Source organism: Pinus tabuliformis, chromosome 5_1, assembly GCF_031772625.1.
Source record: "Pinus tabuliformis cultivar Carrire ecotype Pingquan chromosome 5_1, CPIR1, whole genome shotgun sequence".
In the NCBI taxonomy this organism is placed as follows: domain Eukaryota; kingdom Viridiplantae; phylum Streptophyta; class Pinopsida; order Pinales; family Pinaceae; genus Pinus; species Pinus tabuliformis.
Window position 1 is genome coordinate 166330455 of NC_142305.1, and position 21344 is coordinate 166351798.

The 21344-nt window shown below is 41.3% G+C and overlaps 1 protein-coding gene and 2 pseudogenes across 3 annotated transcripts in view; 2 read left to right on the forward strand and 1 right to left on the reverse strand.

Annotated features, from left to right (window-relative positions):
* LOC149163949 (small ribosomal subunit protein uS12z pseudogene) overlaps positions 1-5035 on the forward strand; it is a 30718-nt pseudogene extending 25683 nt beyond the window's left edge.
* The window catches only part of LOC149163950 (uncharacterized), a 419565-nt gene that overhangs the window by 342 nt on the left and 397879 nt on the right, over positions 1-21344 (forward strand). The window lies entirely within an intron of this gene.
* LOC149163951 (uncharacterized) lies at positions 5232-6223 on the reverse strand (annotated as a pseudogene).

Sequence of the window (21344 nt, forward strand, 5' to 3'; positions counted from 1 at the left end):
GCGGTGATTAATGATGTTTTGCCCCTTTAACAGCACAGCACAGTACAGACTTTCATCCATTCAACATACCCATCAATTTCAAACGTCTCCAGCTAAAGATGTCTTAATTATCTGGAGGGGATCGTTCATTAACGGTGAATATGGTGGCATGTTAGCGTACTCACCAAGGATAAGGTTATTGGGAGGCATGAATAATTGATTAGGGTCCAGCGCAAGTCCTGGGTGATTTTGATGGTAGAATACCTGCCTATTCTTGGAGAAGGAAAGCATGTGTTTAGATGTTACTCCCTTGAGGTTGTACTTTTCCTGAGTTTAAAAGGAAGCACTTAAAAGACCCTAATCGATGAGTCCTTTGTGCAAGTTAATGATTTGAAATGGAGATTGAACATTGCCTGCTTTAGATGAATGAATGACAAGGCCATCAATATCAACTCCTTGAAACTTCGAAAAACTCAACGAATTGAGAAGGTTAATAACAAGAATCCTACGACATAGGACCTAAATACTACCACGATAAGTAAGCCCACTTTTGATAGGCACTCTATTTGGACGAAATAGGCTTAATATTCGAGTTAAGAAGTATGAAGGAAAAACAAAAGCTAACATCAATATTTTAAGACAAGGCAAGGAATTTTGGGTTAGATCTATTTTGGCTTGAAAATCTATCCCTATCTTCACAAAATTGAAGACGATTCTGCATTATTATAGATGTTATTCGACAATATTGAATCGTCAATTTGAATAGAAGTTTCTTCACTTCATTGTTTGCCTTATTTCATGCATTTGTGCTTTGAAAACCAACAGGGTATCGGAGCACTATTTGTTTCTATGAGCTCGCAAAGAGAATTCAGTTTTGGGAGGGATTACAAACCACAAGTTGAAATGCACATCCCAAGGAACTGAAAAGAAATATGCAGCATGTAATATACATAACGTATATTACATATAATATTACAGTATAAGCTAAGATAATGATATTAATTTGCAATGAATAACCAAAAAGGTAGGCCAGTGGCGTTGAATAAAATAGTACAATCAATGATAAAACCCTGCAGGAGTACCTAAGGGTACTTTAAAAGCATAAATTTAGCAAAACTACATATACATGAGAAATAGATGAAATAATAAAGAAATAAGAGTAGCGGCTAGATATAACAATGAGGATGAAACAGATGAAAGAATAAAGAAATAAGAGGAGCAGGGGTTAGATATAATAATGGGGACCTAGCTCAATGTCAACATCATAGATGTAAATATGAATAGGGGTAGTGGGAAGAGATGTTGAGATTTATGAGGGTCAACAAAAGAATTAGTGGAACTAAATCTCACCCAAATATTGAAATAGCCCCCTCATAAGTGCACCAAAGAGAGAGAGAGAGAGAGTGCAAAAGCCAAACACAAGTGCTGAGACAAAAACACACAAGTGTGCCCAAGATAAAGAGATGCCAATGTTAGATTTCAGGTTACTTCGAAAGTGCCTACACCATGTTTTGGGATGCTTCAAGAGATTTGGGGTACATGGTGTGTGCTCAGCCCTTGGATGGTTTGAGTCTTTGAGATGTATTGGAGCATCAAAGATGGTCCATGCTGGATTTGCACATTGGAGATAACTTGCTCAGTGGTTGCTTGACCTTATTTGGGTACTTGCTTGGCATGCTTCCCTAGGGTGTTGTAGTTCTCTTGATTGCTTAGGTAACATTCTTCGTTATGACCACATGGAGAGGTTCACTTGCTTGGAGAATCCCCTAGTTAGGAGGAGTGTTGTGCATCTTGGAGGAGGGAATCAAGCCCTAGACAACACGGGTTAGCTTGGATTCCTATATGGAGGCTTGGTGTTGGTTCAAGGGAACTTGCATTGTGACAATGTTCATGTAGGAGGAGTGAATATGGAGGAGCACATGGCTTAGGAGGTGTGATGGAGTTCGTGTGGGATTTTGAAAGAGATTAGTGGACACATCTTGTGTGGTACATTGTTTGGAGCTGTTATTGTGTACAAGATCACTTTGGAGCACGAGTTATGTAGCGCTTCACTTGGGTAGGTGTTAATTTTTAACATGTTCTTTGCTTGAGTTAGTTACTTCATTCGCTCGTTATCAATTCCATTAGACCATTAACAATCATATTAATCATCCTCATATGACAGTAACTAATGAAAGAACATTAAATGTAAGTGCAAAAGACAAGCCAAGACAAGAGAACACAAAGATATGGCTCAAGCCACGGAAAAACCTCAAGATGGGGAAAACCCTTGATCAATTCTTTTTATTATCATTATCAAATGTTCAAAGAGAGAGAGAGAGAGAGAGAGAGAGTACACTTTAAAGTCAAATTGACTTGCCAATATGATGAGCAATACCATTATCCGGATGTCAAGGAAATAACCCAGTCAAGTTTGCACTTCTGTTTCATGATAGATAATGCAGTCACTTAATGTACTTCAAAAGCAGCTCAATCCTGGATACATATATGCGGCCTTCTTTACTGAAGATGAGGATGGCAAAATCACTGTCCAGATAGGACCTTAATCTGATCCAACACTTGGACCCAACACCTGGAAATAAATCATGAACATATCTTCATGCTTCACTGTTTTAGGTCTGCTCTTTCTGTTATTGGACTCGGTCTGGTTAGGGCTAATCATCAAACATCTTCAACCCTAATCTTCTGCTGAAGTATCCTTCCAAAAGTTGCGACTACCTTCTTATGAGGCTCCTCTATGCTTTGCTGGTAGGTAGGGCTACTTCCAACCCAGTGTATAGACTCATGACCCTTCTCAAACAATGATCTAGGCTTCGACCCTCCGTCTAGTTTCAGTACAAGACTATGGCCTTCTTACCAAAGATCTGACCACACAGAAATGCTCTAGAACCAAACCCAGAACATGCTTAAACAATCCTCAAATCATCCACTATTACTCAACCCTGTTAGAAGGTCAACTTGGCATCCAAATAGTCTAAGAAAAGGCTTTAGAACAGAGATCCTTTGTAGTGCGAGTTGCTCTTATGTTGCACAAGGATGTGTCTCAAATGATGGTGGAGGCACCCCTATTTATACAATTCGGTAGGGGGTCAAGGGATGTGTCTATTGGACTTGTTGAGCCGACATAGAGATAAGGCCGACCTTGATCATCTTTGTGTGAGAGAATAAATTCAAAAACCCACTTCTACTTATCCAAATTTGACGATCTTTAGATCAATTTTGGTCCTCTCAAAGAGAGGAATCTAATGCCATAATTATCTTCTTCAAAGGAGTAGTCCAAAGTGAAGTTTGGCCCTAGTTGCCAATTTTAACACTCCCTCTTAACTAGGGAGAATTCCACCTGAGAAACCACCGAGATAGGGCCAAATTCCTTTAGGATTAGTCATCATGTCATAAAAGTCTATTGAGTCAATGTGATGTATGGAAGACCCTTATTGGGCATGTTACATATATAAATGAGTCATTAAAAGACCCTCCAAGACCAAGCTCAAGCAACTCCTCCAAGTCGGCCTAAAGATATCTCTAGAAAGGCATGTCGGCCTTCTCACTGAGAGAAGTCGACTTATTTGATGGGAAAACCACTATAAATAGGCAACTCGGCCTGTGAAAATTTGGAGACCCGAATCCCCTACTGCAATAAACTAATATTACTTCTCCTACTTGTTAATTCATGCAAGTTATTTACTGTGTTACACTGTAAATATCGAAGTAAATATGATTGTAACCTTCACTAATTAAATCATATGCGGAAACAAGAACTGAGCAAGAAGAAACAACACACACACAAGTGACACCGTTGTTTTTGGACAAATGTCCCCGGAAAAAACCCAATGCGGGAAAACCGGTGCAACAACTGTGGGTTTGTATTATTATGCAATAATTTCTGAATACAATCTTTGGATGCCTTACTGGCTATTTGATACTGAGAATCTGACTGGCAGAGAATTAGTGGGAAGTACCTCACACTATCACTGGAGATTCCCCCCGATCTAACCACTAAATGTGTTGGACACCTGATCCTCTAAGGGTTGGTGTGGAAGCTGAACAACCAAAAGGAGTCCAAGAGACCACTTGGAATATGAATCCAAGGGTCACACCATGTACTATAAATGTATATCATTTGTTAATAATAAATGTACTCTCCTGTTTATCATTCATATTCTGTTGCTGCCATGTGTGTGTTTAACATGGTATCAGAGCGGGCGATCTCCTGCCCTGCTCAAGTATGAGCCACTTGTTTATGTGAGCTTTTTCTGTGGCCTTTATGTGCATGTCAGTCCTGCACCTCTAATCCTGAAATAGTAAAAATTGGCATCCTAGGTCTGCAAATTCAAATGTTTTATATCAGCCTGCGTTACCAGTATTCTCCTATTTCATTGTTGCGCAGAGAAACACTCCTTCACTCAGCGTTATTTGTGGCCATTTCTGTCCTACCATCCTGAATCTGCTCAGTCGTTTCACTTAGCCGTTTCTCTGTAATAATTCTGGTCAGCTTGTCAGCGTTATTTGCTCCGACACCACAGGCACTAACTGTAGGTAAGTTTGCACGTTGAGCATTTACCAAAGAAAATGTATTGTGCAGAAGGGGATTTCCCTGGCTTTGGTTCAATGGATTACAACTCGAAATCAATGACCCAGAACTAGAGCTTCTGTTAGGTGAACTAAGAAAATGACCGATTTCATGCTGCTGCAATCTTTGAGAGGTAACAGAATTCATATCAGGCAAGTGTGCATTTGATATTATTTCTCCAGTATTTCCTTGAGCTTGCACTCTTGTTTCAGCCGCAACTCCGCCATTAGGAAGTGTGCAAGAGTTCAACTTATTAAGAATGGAAAGAAGATTGCTGCTTTTGTTCCCAACGATGGTTGTTTGAACTACATTGAAGAAAATGACGAGGTGTTGATCGCTGGATTTGGGCGAAAGGGGCATGCCGTGGGAGATATTCCTGGAGTTAGGTTTAAAGTTGTTAAGGTATCCGGTGTATCCTTGTTAGCACTATTCAAGGAGAAAGAGGAGAAGGCGAAGAGGTTGAGTGGGAGTCCGGAGATTCCCTGATTGATTTCAGCCATCGGAGTTCCACCCAGAAGACCGAAGATCCTGAGAGAGAAACATCCATTGCTCCGTTGAATAGACTGCTTGCCATTACTCGAAGGTGCCACTGTGCATTGTTTTTCAAAATAACCAGCATCTCCATCTTTGTCATGTCCATTGGGGAACGCAAACGCAAACACCGTTGAGAATTCCGGGCACCTTAATTGCCGCGTATCTCTTCACATTCCCAATTAACTGGGTGCGGGTCTGGATTGACCTGTGGATTTTGACAAACTTTGCAACTCAATTTCTGAGTATAATCCCATGCACAGTCCTTTATACCGCTAAATTTGGCGGGTGAGGGGTCATTTCTGCTGCTGTATATGCGTTGTTCACCATTTTTGTCAATATCCGAAAATGAAGCACTGAGGTAGGAGCGATCTTCTGGAGCAAGATAAACACCAACACCGTACGATGGACCATTATTATGTGTTCTACTATGGCTAAAACCATGAAGTATGATTGTTGCGGCACATTTGCTAGATGTGGATTGTCGCCTAATTGCAAGGGTCTGATTCATTGATGAAATGCATTTATTGTCCGTGTGTAGGATGCCAGCAAAGAATGGGGAACACTATCTACTCCATTAAACACCTCCATATGATCTTTCTTATTTGTGGATGTAGTAGACTCATTATCTAGATTTAGCCTGTCAGAATCCAGGATTGAATGTGGATCATGCTCCACTCTGTTTAGCATTTGTGTACATTTAGTCTGGCCTCGAATGCTTTGGATAGCTGCAATCAACAACTTATCTCCAACAATCATTCTGACATTCCTTATGATGGTTTCTTTGCCAATTTTTCCTACCTTGTACTGAGCATAGAGGTGTTCCAATGTATTCATATAAGCCAGAGGCAGAGACTTTCTTATGACCGAGAACAACCTCGGAAACGACATGCTGGCAGCACTAGGAATTCACATTGATCCTTTTGCAGGTTCCTGCATCTTGCATTTTCTTCCTTCAACTGAAGCTGAAGAAGGGTGCATGTCATAAACAGAACCCTGGCGAGCAACTTCAACATCCTCCAGAGAGCTGCTGAAACTTTTGGGTACACCACAAATGCCTTGCTTTGCTTTCGATTCAGCCCAACATTCATGCATTTGATGGGGAACCTTAAAGCTCACAATGTACTGTGAAAGATTGTGCATGGTTCATTGGTATCTTTCTATGAAGACTGTAATTTGGTATGGGTATGTTGGCTCACATATATGATGCTGCTATTTAAATCATTGAAACATATAAAGTCAAATTACAACGTTATTTTGGAGACAATTGCAGAAATATATCAAATTTTTTTGACTATTTTGGGCCCAGCTCCACTTCTATCTCTTGGGATTTATTTCTAGTTGAAATCCTTTGAGGTCTTCATTTTTGCTGAGATAATGGCCATAACCAATAATTTTTTAGAGCTATTGAGCACATTAATGTTGTCTATTGTTGAAGACACAGTGAAGGTCATCATTCTGAACCTGTTTCTGTTCAGAACAATGAAACAGACTCCCATAAACAGCAAGACAATAATGTTACAATTGATTTAGATCCAGTGCCCAATAAAGCAGCAGTTGTACATGCAGATGCAGAAATTTAGTCTACACTTCCCAAGTCGGTCATCAGACCTTGGGAAGAGCTTGTCCACAACAAGCACAGAACTGGTCTTGGATATGACAAGGACGTGTCCTTTCATATTCCAGATTACTCAAAGCCCATCCAGTTTCAGAGTTCTGGATTACTTCATGACAGTTCACTTTCAGCTATTCCAGATTCTGCCCCTCCTCCACAGCAACAACAACAACAACAGATTGTGAAATGCCAACATTGTGACCCAGTTGGCCATATGAAAGATCATTGTTTTGATCTTCATCCATGTAATCACTGTCATAAAACCTGTCATTCTTTAAACAGATGCTTCAGAAACAAACCTCCTGCAAGAACAAAGATTCATCTTGGATGGATCGCTTCTTGGCAATGGGCATCAACAACCAAGAAGGTATTCCTGTCACATGTCAGAACTTGTTCTAGAGTATTGAATAGTCTTGCAGTTGAGTTTTCTCCATCATCTTAACTTGTATCTGACAGGGGGTGAAATGATGGTCATCTACAAGCTTCAAAGCCACATCAAGCGAGCCTGAGCCACAACCTGCCATACCAGATTCAGAGTTGTAGCCAGAGACAAAGATGCCCCTGAGCATGCCTTCAGTCGGTGATACCTCTTCAAAGAATTGGGGACACTTCCTCTAGTAGAAGACTTCAACTTCTTGCCAGTTTTGGAAGAGTTCCAGGAATTGCATTAAGCATTCCAGAGTTGTTGGTCATCCTTAAACCATCACAGGTTGAGACTTCCCTTTTGAGGTTGAGGTTCTCCCTTTTATGCGGGGTGAGACCTCCCTTTCATGGTTGAAGGTTTCCGTCTTCAAAACATTAGGAGCACTTCCTCTAGCAGAAGACCTGAGCTTCATGCCAAACTTGGAAGAGTTCCGGGAACTGCACTAAGCGTTCTAGTGTTGGTGGTCATCCTTAAACCATCGCCCTTTATACCAACATTTCAGAGAGCACATTCAGCCTAGTGCTGCCATGCATTTTTGCACGTTTTGTATTACAGCCCTCTTCTTGGACTCATACATAACCCTTCAGATTTAGGGGGGGAATGTTGGACACCTAATCCTCTACAGGTTGGTGTGGAAGCTGAACAACCAAAAGGAGTCCAAGAGACCACTTGGAATATGAATCCAAGGGTCACACCATGTACTATAAATGTATATCATTTGTTAATAATAAATGTACTCTCTTGTTTATCATTCATATTTTGTTGTTGCCATGTGTGTGTTTAACAAAATGGCTAGTCTCAAGCTGCCTCTGCGCAACCTCTACGCAATCACTGCGTTGCTCTGTGTCACACCTTCAGGGTATTGTGTCACTCCTTCTGGCTAATCGATTTGCTGGCTGGATGCTTTATCCTCTAGCCCTTCGGTCTCACACCCCGCATCTTGACATTGGATCTGATCTGCTCCTCAACAAATCCACGGATTTCCTCAAGGTCTTTGTGCTGCCTCAACGTGGGTTTACGCTGCCCAGCGTGGCTCTGCGCTGCTTCTTCTGGATCTCTCTCTGCCTCCTCTCCAATGTATCCTCGGATCAGGAAACTCTCCAGCCGGAAAACTATCCCTACCCCTCACTGCAAGAAATCTCCTTGATGATCTGTACGATAACTAATGTGTTGCTCTCTTGAGAAAATCGATCTCCAATCTCTCACTAATGTTCTTCCAAATGCCCATCGAAGTCCTTATAATCTTCTCGTTGAGTAATCAATGACCCAGATTAGATTCTAATCAATGGCTCAGATCATTTTGACTTGATCCTCGTCTTCTTCTAGAAGTTTCACACCCAATTTAATTAATACCCTTTAATTATTTTAATTTCCTAAGTTTAGACTTAGGCATCCATTAAAAATAATTAATTATTTTAATAAAATTGTCTTTGGGTGGAATTTCCCAAAACGATTTCTGGGTATTCTGGAATACATGTGTCGTAGCCTCCCTGCAAATTTTGAGGCTTAGAGCACATCCGATGCTACCAGAAATAAACACTCCCTCTTAGCGAGGAATGTGCTCTAGTAATGCAACCTGTTGAAGCATCACCCTGACTCTGTAACATCTCCCTCTGCGCTGCTGATGTCTGACATCACTGCCCACCAACTACTGCGCAAATGCTGCATCTGTGCTGCTGCTGACTCTGCATGCTGCTGCCAACTGCATCTGCACTGCAACTCTGCTGCTGTTGCAATAGAAAAACATCCAAAATATTGAACCAAAGGTGTTCAGCGTGATGCATCTATTGCTGGAGTTTTGACTGCTACTAGTCTTTGTGCTGACCCTATGAAGTCTCTGCGTTGCTGCTGACTCTGCATTGCTACCAACTTTGCTCTGCGTTGCTCAGTCGCTGGCGCTCCTAGTCACTGCAACTATCACTCCGGCATTCCTCTGCATCAACTGACATTGGTCCATCTTGCTACTTCTGATATGGGCTCCCGTAACAAGGTATTGATCCATGAGGTGGACTCCTCAATGGACCCTGCTCGTCTGCAATTCTTTCGAAGTACAATACTAGATCACCCTACCTCTCCCTTGAAGGTATCTGGGCAATCATGGCAAACTCCTCCTCGATCTTTGCGTTTGCAGCTTGCGGATCATGTTTCTTGTTCTTGTCCTTCTTCTTGAGAGGACCCTGTGTAGCGTAGTGACCAAATTCACCACACCGGAAACATTTGATCTTCGAGACATCCTTCTTCCGCCTCCGCTGCTCCTGCTACCCCCTTTGATGCAAGGGCTGCATTCTCCTCCTCCTTGGGCTTCGTCCCACTGCTGTTGTTGCCATCAAGTTTGCACTTGATTAAGTCTCGCCTCCTCTCTTCCTGTTGAAGAGTGACCCACATCCCTTCCCAATTCGACAATTTCTCTCTGCCTAGGATACTTTGGACAAATACTTGTCATTCTTCCGAGACTGAATTCAAGGCCAACCTCACCATCTCTGTAGGCTGAGGCGCTGATCCTATAGCTGCCAACTGATCTCGGACTTCCTGAAGCTTCGATAGGAACAGATCAATGCGTTCCCCCTTTTGCATCCTCGCGGATCTCATTTTCTCCTCCAAGTACATCTTCCGCTGCTCGGAAGATCCTTGATACAACGTAGCCAAGGCATCCCACATCTCTTTGGCCGTCCCTTTGCCAGCAATGTGACATACAACGTGATCCCTCACTTCGTTGAGGATCAACCGCTTGGCCTTCGCCATCTTAACCTTGTACTTCTTGAGCAGATCTGCATCGGCAGGTTCAACTACCACACTATCGACATAGGTTTTGAGATCATGCTCATCTAGAAGGTAGGAGATCCTAGCCTTCTAGATCACATAGTTGGATGCTCCTTCCAACCGATCTTGATCTCTTAGCCCATTAGCTGCCATTTCTGCCAACAAAAGGTCGAACTGCTCCCTCTCTCCTCTGCGTAGCTGCTAGGCTGGCCTACGCACTCCCTGCTGGAGTTAGTAGATCTGCTCCTGCTACTGCTGCTCAACAACTGAGAAATAGAATTCCTTGGCTCAGAATTCATTGAGGAAGAAATTCTCTCAAAAGGTTCTTCTTCCTCTTTTGAGGTTTTCCTGCCCCAGCAAGTGCTGCAAAAAACTAAGTCCCACCTGAATTGTTCAATGTTGAATCTGCTGCTATGCTGCTCCCTTTGCCACTGGCAAATCACGAACTGGAAATCTTACCTCTCCGTTAACTCACTCAGAGAGAGATTTGCCTCGAGAATCTTGCTCTCCTGGCTTGGACTGCGCAATCCCTCTAGGGATTCGATTTTCTACCTACGCAACACTTCAATCTCCCTCCTCTTCAACGCTGGGCTCTTCCGGTCTGCTCTCTTGCTTCACCTGCCCTTTGATACCATATGAAAATTTAGAGACCCAAATCCCCTATTGCAACAAACTGATACTACTCCTACTTGTTAATTCATGCAAGTTATTTACTGTGTTACACTGTAAATATCGAAGTAAATACGACTGCAGCCTTCACTAATTAAATTATATGCGGAAGCAAGAACTGAGCAAGAAGAAATAACACACACACAAGTGACATCGTTGTTTTTGGACAAATGTCCCCGAAAAAACCCAATGCGGACAGGTGAGGGTTTGTATTATTATGCAGTGGTTTCTGAATACAATCATTGGATGCCTTACTGGCTATCCGATACAGAGAATCTGACTGGTAGAGAATTAGTGAGAAGTACCTCACACTATCACTAGAGATTCGGCCCTGATCCAACCACTGAATGGCTAGCCCCAAGCTGCCTCTGCACAACCTCTGCGTAATCACCATGCTGCTTTGTGTCACACCTTCTGGGGATTGCCTCACTCCTTCTGGGGATTGCCTCACTCCTTCTAGCTGATCGATCTGCTGGCTGGATGCTCTATCCTCTAGCCCTTCGGTCTCACACCTCGGATCCTGACACTGGATCTGATTTGCTCCTTAGCAAATCCACGAATCTTGTCAAGGCCTATGCGTTGCCTCAACGTGGGTTTATGCTGCCCAACGTGGCTCTGCACTTCCTCTTTTGGATCTCTCTCTGCCTTCTCTGCAATGTATCCCCAGATTAGGAAACTCTCCAACCATAAAACTATCCCTGCTCCTCACTGCAAGAAATCTCCTCGATGACCTCTCCGACAATTGCTGTGCTGCTCTCTTGAGAAAATCGATCTTTGATCTCTAATTCAATGTTCTTCCAAATGCCCATCAAAGTCCTTATAATCTTCCCATTGAGTAGTCAACGACCTAGATTAGATTCTAATCAATGGCTTAGATCATTTTTACTTGATCCTTGTCTTCTTCTAGAAGTTTCACACCTAGTTTAATTAATACCCTTTAATTATTTTAATTTCCTAAGTTTAGAATTAGGCATCCATTAAAAATAATTAATTATTTTAATAAAACTGTTTTCGGGTGGAATTTCCCAAAACGATTTCTGGGTATTTTGGAATACGTGTGTCCTAGCCTCCTTGCAAATTTTGAGGCTTAGAGCACATGTGATGCTACTAGAAATCAATATGGCCTTCATTATAGAGATATAATTTCGATTAAGGCAATCTAAATGAGAAAAGGTGCGAAGATCACAAAAGGTGAAGTCTTATCATCAAGTGAAGGAGGAGGAAGATAACTGAGTTCATTTGGATCTATTTTTAGGGCTAAACTCTTCCACACGTGTGAGATTTCAAAACTGTCTATTGTAGAAAGGGCCGAGGTACTACAATTATCTTAAGAAGGTGGATTTGGGAAGGAATCAAGTAAATCCTCAAGCCGAGTTGAGGAAGGATAGTCTCCATCTCAAGCGAAGAAGGTTGAAGGTCAAAGTTTCTCAAGGACCGAATCTAGGGCTTCTAAAGAAGGATCGAAAAGTGCAGATCTGAGCCAAGGAGCGAAATCTGAAGGTTAGCCAAGAGAAGTGGGAGGAGGAAGAAGTTTGACTATCATTATCTCAAGGAAGAAGAAACTAAAAAAGGGAGTTTTGTGACTTAGTCTTGGAGAGGTAAATAGGTCAAGGGTCTTGGTCTTGGTATTTGTCAATTGAAGTATCTATAAGAAGAAGAATTCGTTTGGGTTTCCTCTCAAGTTGGAGAAGTTTTGGCGTTGGCTGATCTCCTACATTCTGTGTCTCTTGTCTCTTTATTGTTTATGCATTGGTAGCTATTTGATGAAGAAGAACACTATAATAATCTAAGTAAAGAAAATATCCTAAGTTAAAGAAGTAAAAAGCATTCACAAGCAGTTATTATTAGAAGAGAAATCTCCTATTTTCTATGCACTAGATTTCTCAACATGTAAAGGAGGGAGCAATTGTGGAGGCATGAGTTACCTTGCTTGGCTTGCTTTTTCCACCCCGCTATTGCACCTTTTACTTCTTCTTGATAATGCTTTGTATTATGGTGCATAGCTCAAGGGTTAGAGCTTGCTCTTTATGATGTAGTATTTATATTACCCCTTAAGATGAGGCAGTTCATCGCTCATCAATGTTGGTAAATGCAAGGGTTCCTTTTGATGTAAAGGAGCATCATGTGCTCAGGAACCTGGTGATTGTTAATGAGGAGGGAAGAGCTCATGCTAGGCTTTTGTCCATGTGTTAACTAATGTACCAACCATCTTTTGCATTTTGATTTTCTTCTTTTTGTTTTATTGTGGCCATGTTATGCTTTTTAATTCTTTTAGCTGCATCAACCTCTAGGGCAATAATTTTCCGGCTGTACTCAAGGATTGTGGACATGTGGGTGCCAAATCCCAATGAACCAATGGCAAATTAGACTCGAAGAATGGAAGCAACATATGGGGCTTGTAAGTGTCATGGAAAGTGCCAAGTATGGTATAGGGGATAATGAACACGCTATCCCAATCCGGGTTTTCCAAGTAGTGCCCCTCTTATAACCCTAAGGCCTTGAAGGAGGTCCCACTGTACTAGGGCTAAAGATTAATGTTGATTTATGGTAGCATCGGATGTGCTTTAAGCCTCAAAATTTGCAGGGAGGCTTGGACACGTGTTCCACAATACCTAGAAATCATTTTGGGAAATTCCACCTGGAGACAATTTTATTAAAATAATTAATTATTTTTAATGGAGGCCTAAGTCTAAACTTAGGGAATTAAAATAATTAAAGGGTATTAATCTAAACTGTGGGTGAAACTTCTAGAAGAAGATGGAGATTGAGTCCAAATGATCTGAGCCATTGATTAGAATCTAATATGGGCCGTTGGTTCTCAACTGGAGGATTATAAGGACTTCGATGGGCATTTGGAAAACACACCAGGCAGATACTCAGTTACTCGAGTAAAATAAATTTTCTCACTAGTCGAAGTTCGACAAGAGGAAATCGATTCAGAGGGAGAGTTGCAGGTGAGGAGGAGAGAGAGGGTAGCAGCATCAGTCGAGAGTGCAAGAGCAGAAGACGCAGAGCAGAGAAGGGACAACGCAGAAGCTGTGACGCAGAGGGACAACACAGAGGTTGACGCTGGGACTGTGCAGTCCTCACATAGAAGCTGACATAGTGAGAAGCAAAGGGGGCAACAGGTCCTCTCCTGGATTAGAATATCGCCAGGAAGTGTGAGAGAATTGTCAGTAAATTTCTCATAGAGATTTCTCTTCTATTCTACTGGTTGTATCTTGTTCATGAGATTTTTGCCGAAGATTAATAAAGAAACCCTCATCTGCTGCACTGGTTTTTCCGCATTGGGTTTTTTGGGAACAATTGTCTAAAAATAATTGTCATTGTGATTGTACTTGTGCTAGTATTTTCCTTGCATTTATTTTCCGCAGTATTTTAATTGTGAAGGCTGCAGTAGAATTTATTTTGATATTTCCTGTAGAAACACTGTGAATAAGTTATTTATGAATTAATAAGTAGAAAAAATAATATCAATCATTGTAGTTGGATTTCTATCTAGAAATTTTCACATGGTATCAGAGCGCAGATCGTAAGCAGAAGAGCTCAGAAGCAAAGAGGAAAAGGATTTCGAAATTACTGCAGAGGCAACAATTCGAAACCCAAGAGCAACGCAGTTCGAAGGCCAAGGAGGATGAAGTTTTGAGGAGAAATCGATTTCTCTGAGTGAGTCGACAGAGAAATTCGATCTCCAGATCGAAGCTTACTAGAGGCAGAAGGGAACAACGTATTTTTCCTTGCAGAGCAGATCTTCAGCTGGGACGTAGATATTTTGCAGTAGTTGCTAGGGCAGAAAAGCGTCAGATTGGAAAATAGCACAAAGAAGGATGGAAAATCAAGATGTTTCTGGATTATCTTCTAGATTAAAAGAAGAATTCACATGCTTGGCAAGTTCAACGTCAACAGATGTTTGGTACATTGATAGTGGGGCTTCAGCCCATATGACTGGAGTACGAGAATATTTCTCGAGCTATCAAGAAGAGCAAATGGATTTCCAGATTACTATGGGAAACAGAATGAAGTGTACTCTAGTAGGGAGAGGCACCATAGCATTTCAGATGAAAGCAGGAACTAGCATCTGAGCCACTAATGTTTTGCATGTGCCTGGTTAGGAATGAATCCGATTCCAGTGTCCCAGTTACAGGACAAGGGCTACGATGTATATTTCATTGGAAAGAAGGTATATGTCAAACATCCAAGCTGGAAGAAGAAGAGACAAATTGGAACTCGAAGCAACATATTGTATGAGTTGCAACCCGAGTCTCCAATGGCACTAATAGGCAACAATCTTAATGGTGAAAAGGAATAAAATGAGCTATGGCATAGGTGAATTGGACACTTACACCATGGAGCACTGAGGATGCGCAGAGAAACTGTTACAGGAGTTCCAGTTCTTAGTACTGAGCATGATGATATATGCAGAGAATGCATGCTAGGGAAGTACGTTAAAGCAGCTTTTTCTAGGAGTAAAAACAGAGCAGAGGGTGTATTGGGATTGATACACTCAGATATCTGTGGTCCAATGTCCACAAGAGCTCTTAGTGGTGGCGAATACTTCGTCACCTTTATTAATGATCACTCTAGGAAAACCTGGATCTATTTCTTAAAGACCAAGGATGAAGTCTTTGATCGGTTCAAAGAGTTTAAGGCTCTCATTGAGAACATGACAGGGAAAAAGATAAAGGTATTGTGTTCAGATAATGGTGGAGAATATATGGACAAAGACTTCACAGGTTTCTGCGCAAAAGGGAGCATCAAAAGAGAATGGACAACTCCATATAATCCGGAGCAGAATGGAGTAGTAGAGCGTAAGAATAGAACTATTGTTGGGGTGGCAAAGGCTATGTTGTATGATCAGGATTTGCCTAGATTCTTATGGGCAAAAGCTTGCAACACAATGGTGTATATCCAGAATAGAACTCCTCATAGAGCTTTGGGGAAGAAAACACCCGAAGGTGTCTTCACAGGGAAGAAGTCGAAAGTCAGTCATCTCAGAATATTCAGAAGTGTGGCATATTGTCACATTCCAGACGAGAAGCGTAGTAAACTGGATCAAATTGCAGAAAAGGGGTACCTCGTAGGATATAGCGAGACCTCGAAGGCATACAAAATCTACATTCCTAGCAGCAGGAAGATTGTAGTAAGACGGGATGTGAAGTTCATGGAGGATAGAGCTTTCAGGAAATCCCGAGAGATGCCAACAAAAGATCAGTCAGTAGATATTCCTTTAGTCCAACAGTAGCAGGGGCAACAAGGAGGACAAGTAGGAGGATAGACACCTGGAACTAGCACAGTGACTAGTACCAGTGTTTCCTCAGAAGAAGGAAATCCAAGTAGTTCTCAACAGGTGGAACGGCAAGAACAGGCGGGGGATTTGATCAAGCCTCCCACCACCAGTGGCAGAACTAGCAGAGAGGTACGACAAACACTGAGGGACGAAGATGAGTTTGTCGGAGCTCCTAGAACCGAGAAAAGGCAATGTAGACAGCCTGAGAGGTACCGCCTTGGTAGCACAGGTTGAAGAACCCTCTAGCTTTTAGGAAGCCATACAACACCAAGTATGGGTGGATGCCATGGTAGAATACTATAGTTCTATCATGACGAATGATGTTTGGGAAGTGGTACCTAGGCTAGAGGATAGATCAGTTGTAGGATCAAGATGGATCTACAAGATCAAGTAAGCTGTAGATGGTAGTATAGAGAAGTACAAGGCTAGGTTCATAGCAAAGGGGTAAGCACAAAAAGAAGGAATAGACTATAAAGAGGCCTTCGCCCGGGTAGCCAAATATACCTCTATCAGATCCTTTATATCCCAAACAGCTCAGATGGGATGGGGGATTCACCAGATGGATGTCAAGACAACATTCTTGAACAGGGTGATAGAAGAAGAGGTGTATATAGAACAACCCAAAGGCTTCGAAACTCATGAGAAGGGAACTCATGTATGTAGGTTAAAGAAAGCTTTGTATGGGCTCAAGTAGGCACTCAGAGCATGGTATGGTCGGATTGATAGTTACTTGCAGCAGTTGCGATTCGTCAAGAGTTATGCTGATCCCAATCTCTACTATCTAATGGTGGAGAATGAGCCACTTATAGGGTCATCTAAGCTCATAAAGGACTGCAAAAAGAACCTTGAAGCATAATTCGACATGAAGGATATGGGGTTGATGCATTATTTTCTAGGGTTGGAAGTATGGCAGAAGGATGGGGAGATCTTCCTTGGACAAAGAAGATATGCTACAGAGATTCTCTTACAGAGATTCTGAAGAGATTCAGAATGCAGGATTGTTGGCCCATGGCTATGCCCATGATCACCAACTGGAAGAAAATAGATGCATTAAGAGACAAGGAGGTGGACCCCACCTTGTATAGACAATTCATTGGGTCGCTCATGTATCTGGTCAACACTAGGCCAAGCATTTGCTTTATTGTGAACACCCTTAGTCAGTTCATGGTGGATAAAAAAAGGGTGCATTGGACAACAGCTAGGCACATTCTTAGATATATGCGTGGAACAGTCGGATATGGGTTGAAATACACCCGAGGAGATGACGTCAGATTGAATGGATTCACAGATGCAGATTGGGCAAGTAGTTCAATAGACCGGAAAAGTACCTCTGGGTATTGCTTCAGTGTTGGATCAAGAATGATCTCTTGGTGCAGCAGGAAGCAAAAGTCGGTAGCTCTAAGCTCAGCAAAAGCAAAATATATGGCGACCAACACAGATACGTGGGAAGCTATATTGCTTATAAAACTGCTTATGAGTCTGTTCAGGAAAAGGATGGAGGCTACCAGTTTTTCTGTGATAATCAGAGTTGTATTAAACTCTCTGAGAATCCAATATTTCATGATCAGTTGAAACACATTGATATCAGATGTCATTTTATCAGAGACTGTGTTCAACATGGGGCAGTACAGTTGTAGTATGTCTCCACAGGAAATCAGGTAGTAGACGTACTCACAAAAGCTCTAGGAAGAGCTAAGTTCATCCAGTTCAGGGAGCATATGGGTATGGTAGAGAATCCATTTCAGTAGTAGAAACAAATGGTTTCTCAGTTGCAGTAGCAGAAAAGTTGCAGTACAGATGCAGTGTTGGCAGTGGTAAAGTCAACAACAGTATGGATGCAACATTTGTGCAGTAGTTGGTGGGCAGTGATGTCAGACATCAACAGTGTAGAGGGAGTTGTTACAAAATAGGGTGATGCTTTAGCGGGTTGCATTACTAGAGCACATTCCTCGCTAAGAGGGAGTGTTGATTTCTAGTAGCATCGGATGTGCTCTAAGCTTCAAAATTTACAGGGAGGCTTGGACACATGTATTCAATACCCATAAATTGTTCTGTTCCACCCGGAGACAATTTTATTATAATAATTAATTATTTTTAATGGAGGCCTAAGTCTAAACTTAGGGAATTAAAATAATTAAAGGGTATTAATCTAAATTGTGGGTGAAACTTCTAGAAGAAGACAAAGATCAAGTCCAAATGATTTGAGCCATTGATTAGAATCTAATTTGGGCCATTGGTTCTCAATTGGAGGATTATAAGGACTTCGATGGGCATTTGGAAAACACACTAGGCAGATACTCAATTACTCGAGTAAAATTGATTTTTTCACTGGTCGAAGTTTGGCAAGAGGAAATCGATTTAGAGGGAGAGTTGCAGGTGAGGAGGAGAGAGAGGGTAGCAGCATCAACCGAGAGTGCAAGAGCAGAAGACGCAGAGCAGAGAAGGGACAACGTAGAAGCTGTGACGTAGAGGGACAATACAGGGGCTGATGTTGGTACTACGCAGTCCTCACGCAGAAACTGGCGCATTGAGAAGCAGAGGGGGCAACATGCCCTCTCCTGGATCAGAATCTTGTCGGGAAGTGTGAGAGAACTGTCAATAAATTTCTCACAGAGATTTCTCTTCTATTCTACTAGTTGTATCTTGTACATGAGATTTTTGCTAAAGATTAGTAAAGAAACCCTCATCTGCTGTATCAATTTTCCTGCATTGGGTTTTTTCAGGGACAATTGTCCAAAAATAACTGTCATTGTGATTGTACTTTTGCTAGTATTTTTCCTCGCATTTATTTTCTGCAGTATTTTAATTGTGAGGGCTGCAATAGAATTTATTTCGATATTTGCCATAGAAACACTGTGAATAACTTATTTATGAATTAATAAGTAGAAGAAATAATATTAGTCATTACAGTTGGATTTCTATCTGGAAATTTTCACAATTAACCCTCCTTGGTAAGGTGAGAGAACATATTTACAGTCAAGATCAGTTAATCTTCCAGATGACCCCTTTATCCATACTAAATGCCCAAAACAAACAAGTATAAGCACCTGATTGCAAAATTATCAAATTACCTTTTGAATAGCAACCCACCTTCATCCAAGTGAAAATGCTAGATGGGGAGAGTGGAGGCACATGGCATATCATCATCAACTAGTGGCTGTCAGGGGTTGTTGGCTCGCTAGTTGTACTGCTAGATTGTTAAATATAGGAGAAAAGTTTTCTCCAATGGGTTACCCATTTTGGTGGGTAACATCTGGCTTCAAATTGGGGACATGAGCACATCGTAGAGCGCATTATCTGTATGCTCAAACGGGGAGTTCATGAGAACTCTAGCAGTCTCTAGGATCGTAGACCTGTTACCTACGAATTCAAATCGACTTGTTCGGGAGCATGTGCACTAGGTGCTGGCTATCACTTTGGTTTTATACGATGATAATAAAGTCCACACAAAAAATAAAATGTAACTAAATGCAATCTAATCTATGATACAACACACAAATGCAATTATCTACTCTAAACTATGCTAGCTTACAATACACCAAGTATAGTCATATAACCAATATAGCCAATATATTATTAGATCAATATTACACCTCTTGTCCCTATTGCTAATCATCACAATCATCATAATACTCACATATTGAATCACAATTGTGGGAGGTGGGAAAATAAAATATCCATGGATAAATTTTACTACTATGAGAAGGGACATAAGATGACAAGGGAGAATCCACATTTTGCCTACAGTTGCTGATACTTTCTTGCAGTCGAAATATGGAGTAGTCAATGATCAATTTCAGGAAATCTCAACCTATAACTATCATTGGCATACAACTGTCATTGATGCCCTTAGGGACACACTACAAGTGGCATGAGGAGAAATATGGTTGGAGGACAATATATTGACTATCTCACTGCTTGTCACAACATTCAAACTCAAAAGGGTCAGTGAACGCAAGTTCATCATGTTCAAAATTTATGTGACTTGAATATGATTGAGGGATAACAATAGCAAGGTCGAAGGATGGCTCAAATACATCAACAATCATATCTTCCCAATTATATCAAATGCAAGGCAAGACAAGGTCTTCGTTAACATCATCATCATCAATATCATAAATCAAATCCTTTCAAAATGATGGCTACTCATGTCCCACTTCCCCTCTTCTATATGCAGAAAATCACAAATGTTAATCTCTAGGGAATTTGTGGGATCACCCTTTTCAAAATCTTCACAAAGTTTATCATCAGATATAATGTCCATGAAAAGGGTGGAGCTTGTCTCAACTCCTCTTGTCAAAACATTATTTTTAGCAGGATTCTCTTTATTAACACCATGCTTCACTCTTGGATCATCTTCAAGATCACTTTCAATATATTCATCTTGATGATCCAAAGGGACTCCTCTTGCTCATGGTATTCTTCTTCATCACAATTGTGATTTCTTTCATCAACGGAATGATCGAGATTTTCTTCAATATGGTCTACTTTATAATTAGGGGTGATGTTCTCTTTTGGATGACAATGATCTTCTTCCTCAGCTTCTACATCTTCAGAGGGATGAAGAAGACATTCCCTTTGGATGGCTATGGCCAAATTTTGAAGGGCATCTTCATCACTTTGAAACATTGGCACCTAATACATAAGAAACTTTTCAATTAATACCTTAATAGAGGGAATGCTTCCAGGTCCACAAGAATATTTAATCCATTCACGTTGATCAATCCCAAGAGAGTTAATGAATAACCTCATGAGAGCATCCTCATGAACCATATTGACCTCTGAAGCATATTTGATGAATTTTGCTATGTGATCAATTGTTGAAGAAGGATCACCATCAAATTTCAGAACATTCGTTATATAATTACTATTATACTGAGTTGGATATTTAGGAATATCGTTGACAGCCAAAGCATGATACATCTCATGCAGGACCCAAGGAGCCATTGCCTTAAGTCTTGCATAACAACCAAATGGGGAGTCACAGGGATGAATTCAAGATGCTCGCTTCACTCTACAAGCATTGAAACTTTGAAGCTCAATGAAGAACTACGTCTTCATTCTTCCAATGGGGTCGTCGAATGAGTAGATCTATCCTTTTCTATGGGATAAGTTCAATCAAGGAAATGAAGCTTAAACTTCAGATAACAAGGAGGTTGACTTGAATCCTCCTCGACAACGATGCCAAAAGATATCGCCTCAAAATCTAGCAAGTCTTGTGAGAGGCACCCCAAGACAAGGACTAGACCAAGGGACAACATTATCCACAACCACCTCTTGCTCTTTAGTGGATTTTCATCACAAAGGAGGCTTCCCTTTGTAGGTCACTTAATAGATATTCAAAGTCTAAGGCTTGGAGGTCACAAGGATAGGCTAATGAAAGACACTCAACTTAAGGAAAAGGCTCAAACTAGCAAGGACAAGGCAAAGTGTGCCCTCCCAAGTCCTATTTAAGGCACAAGTGACCTAGGGTTTAAAGAATAAGGAATGATAACATGCTTATGAGGTT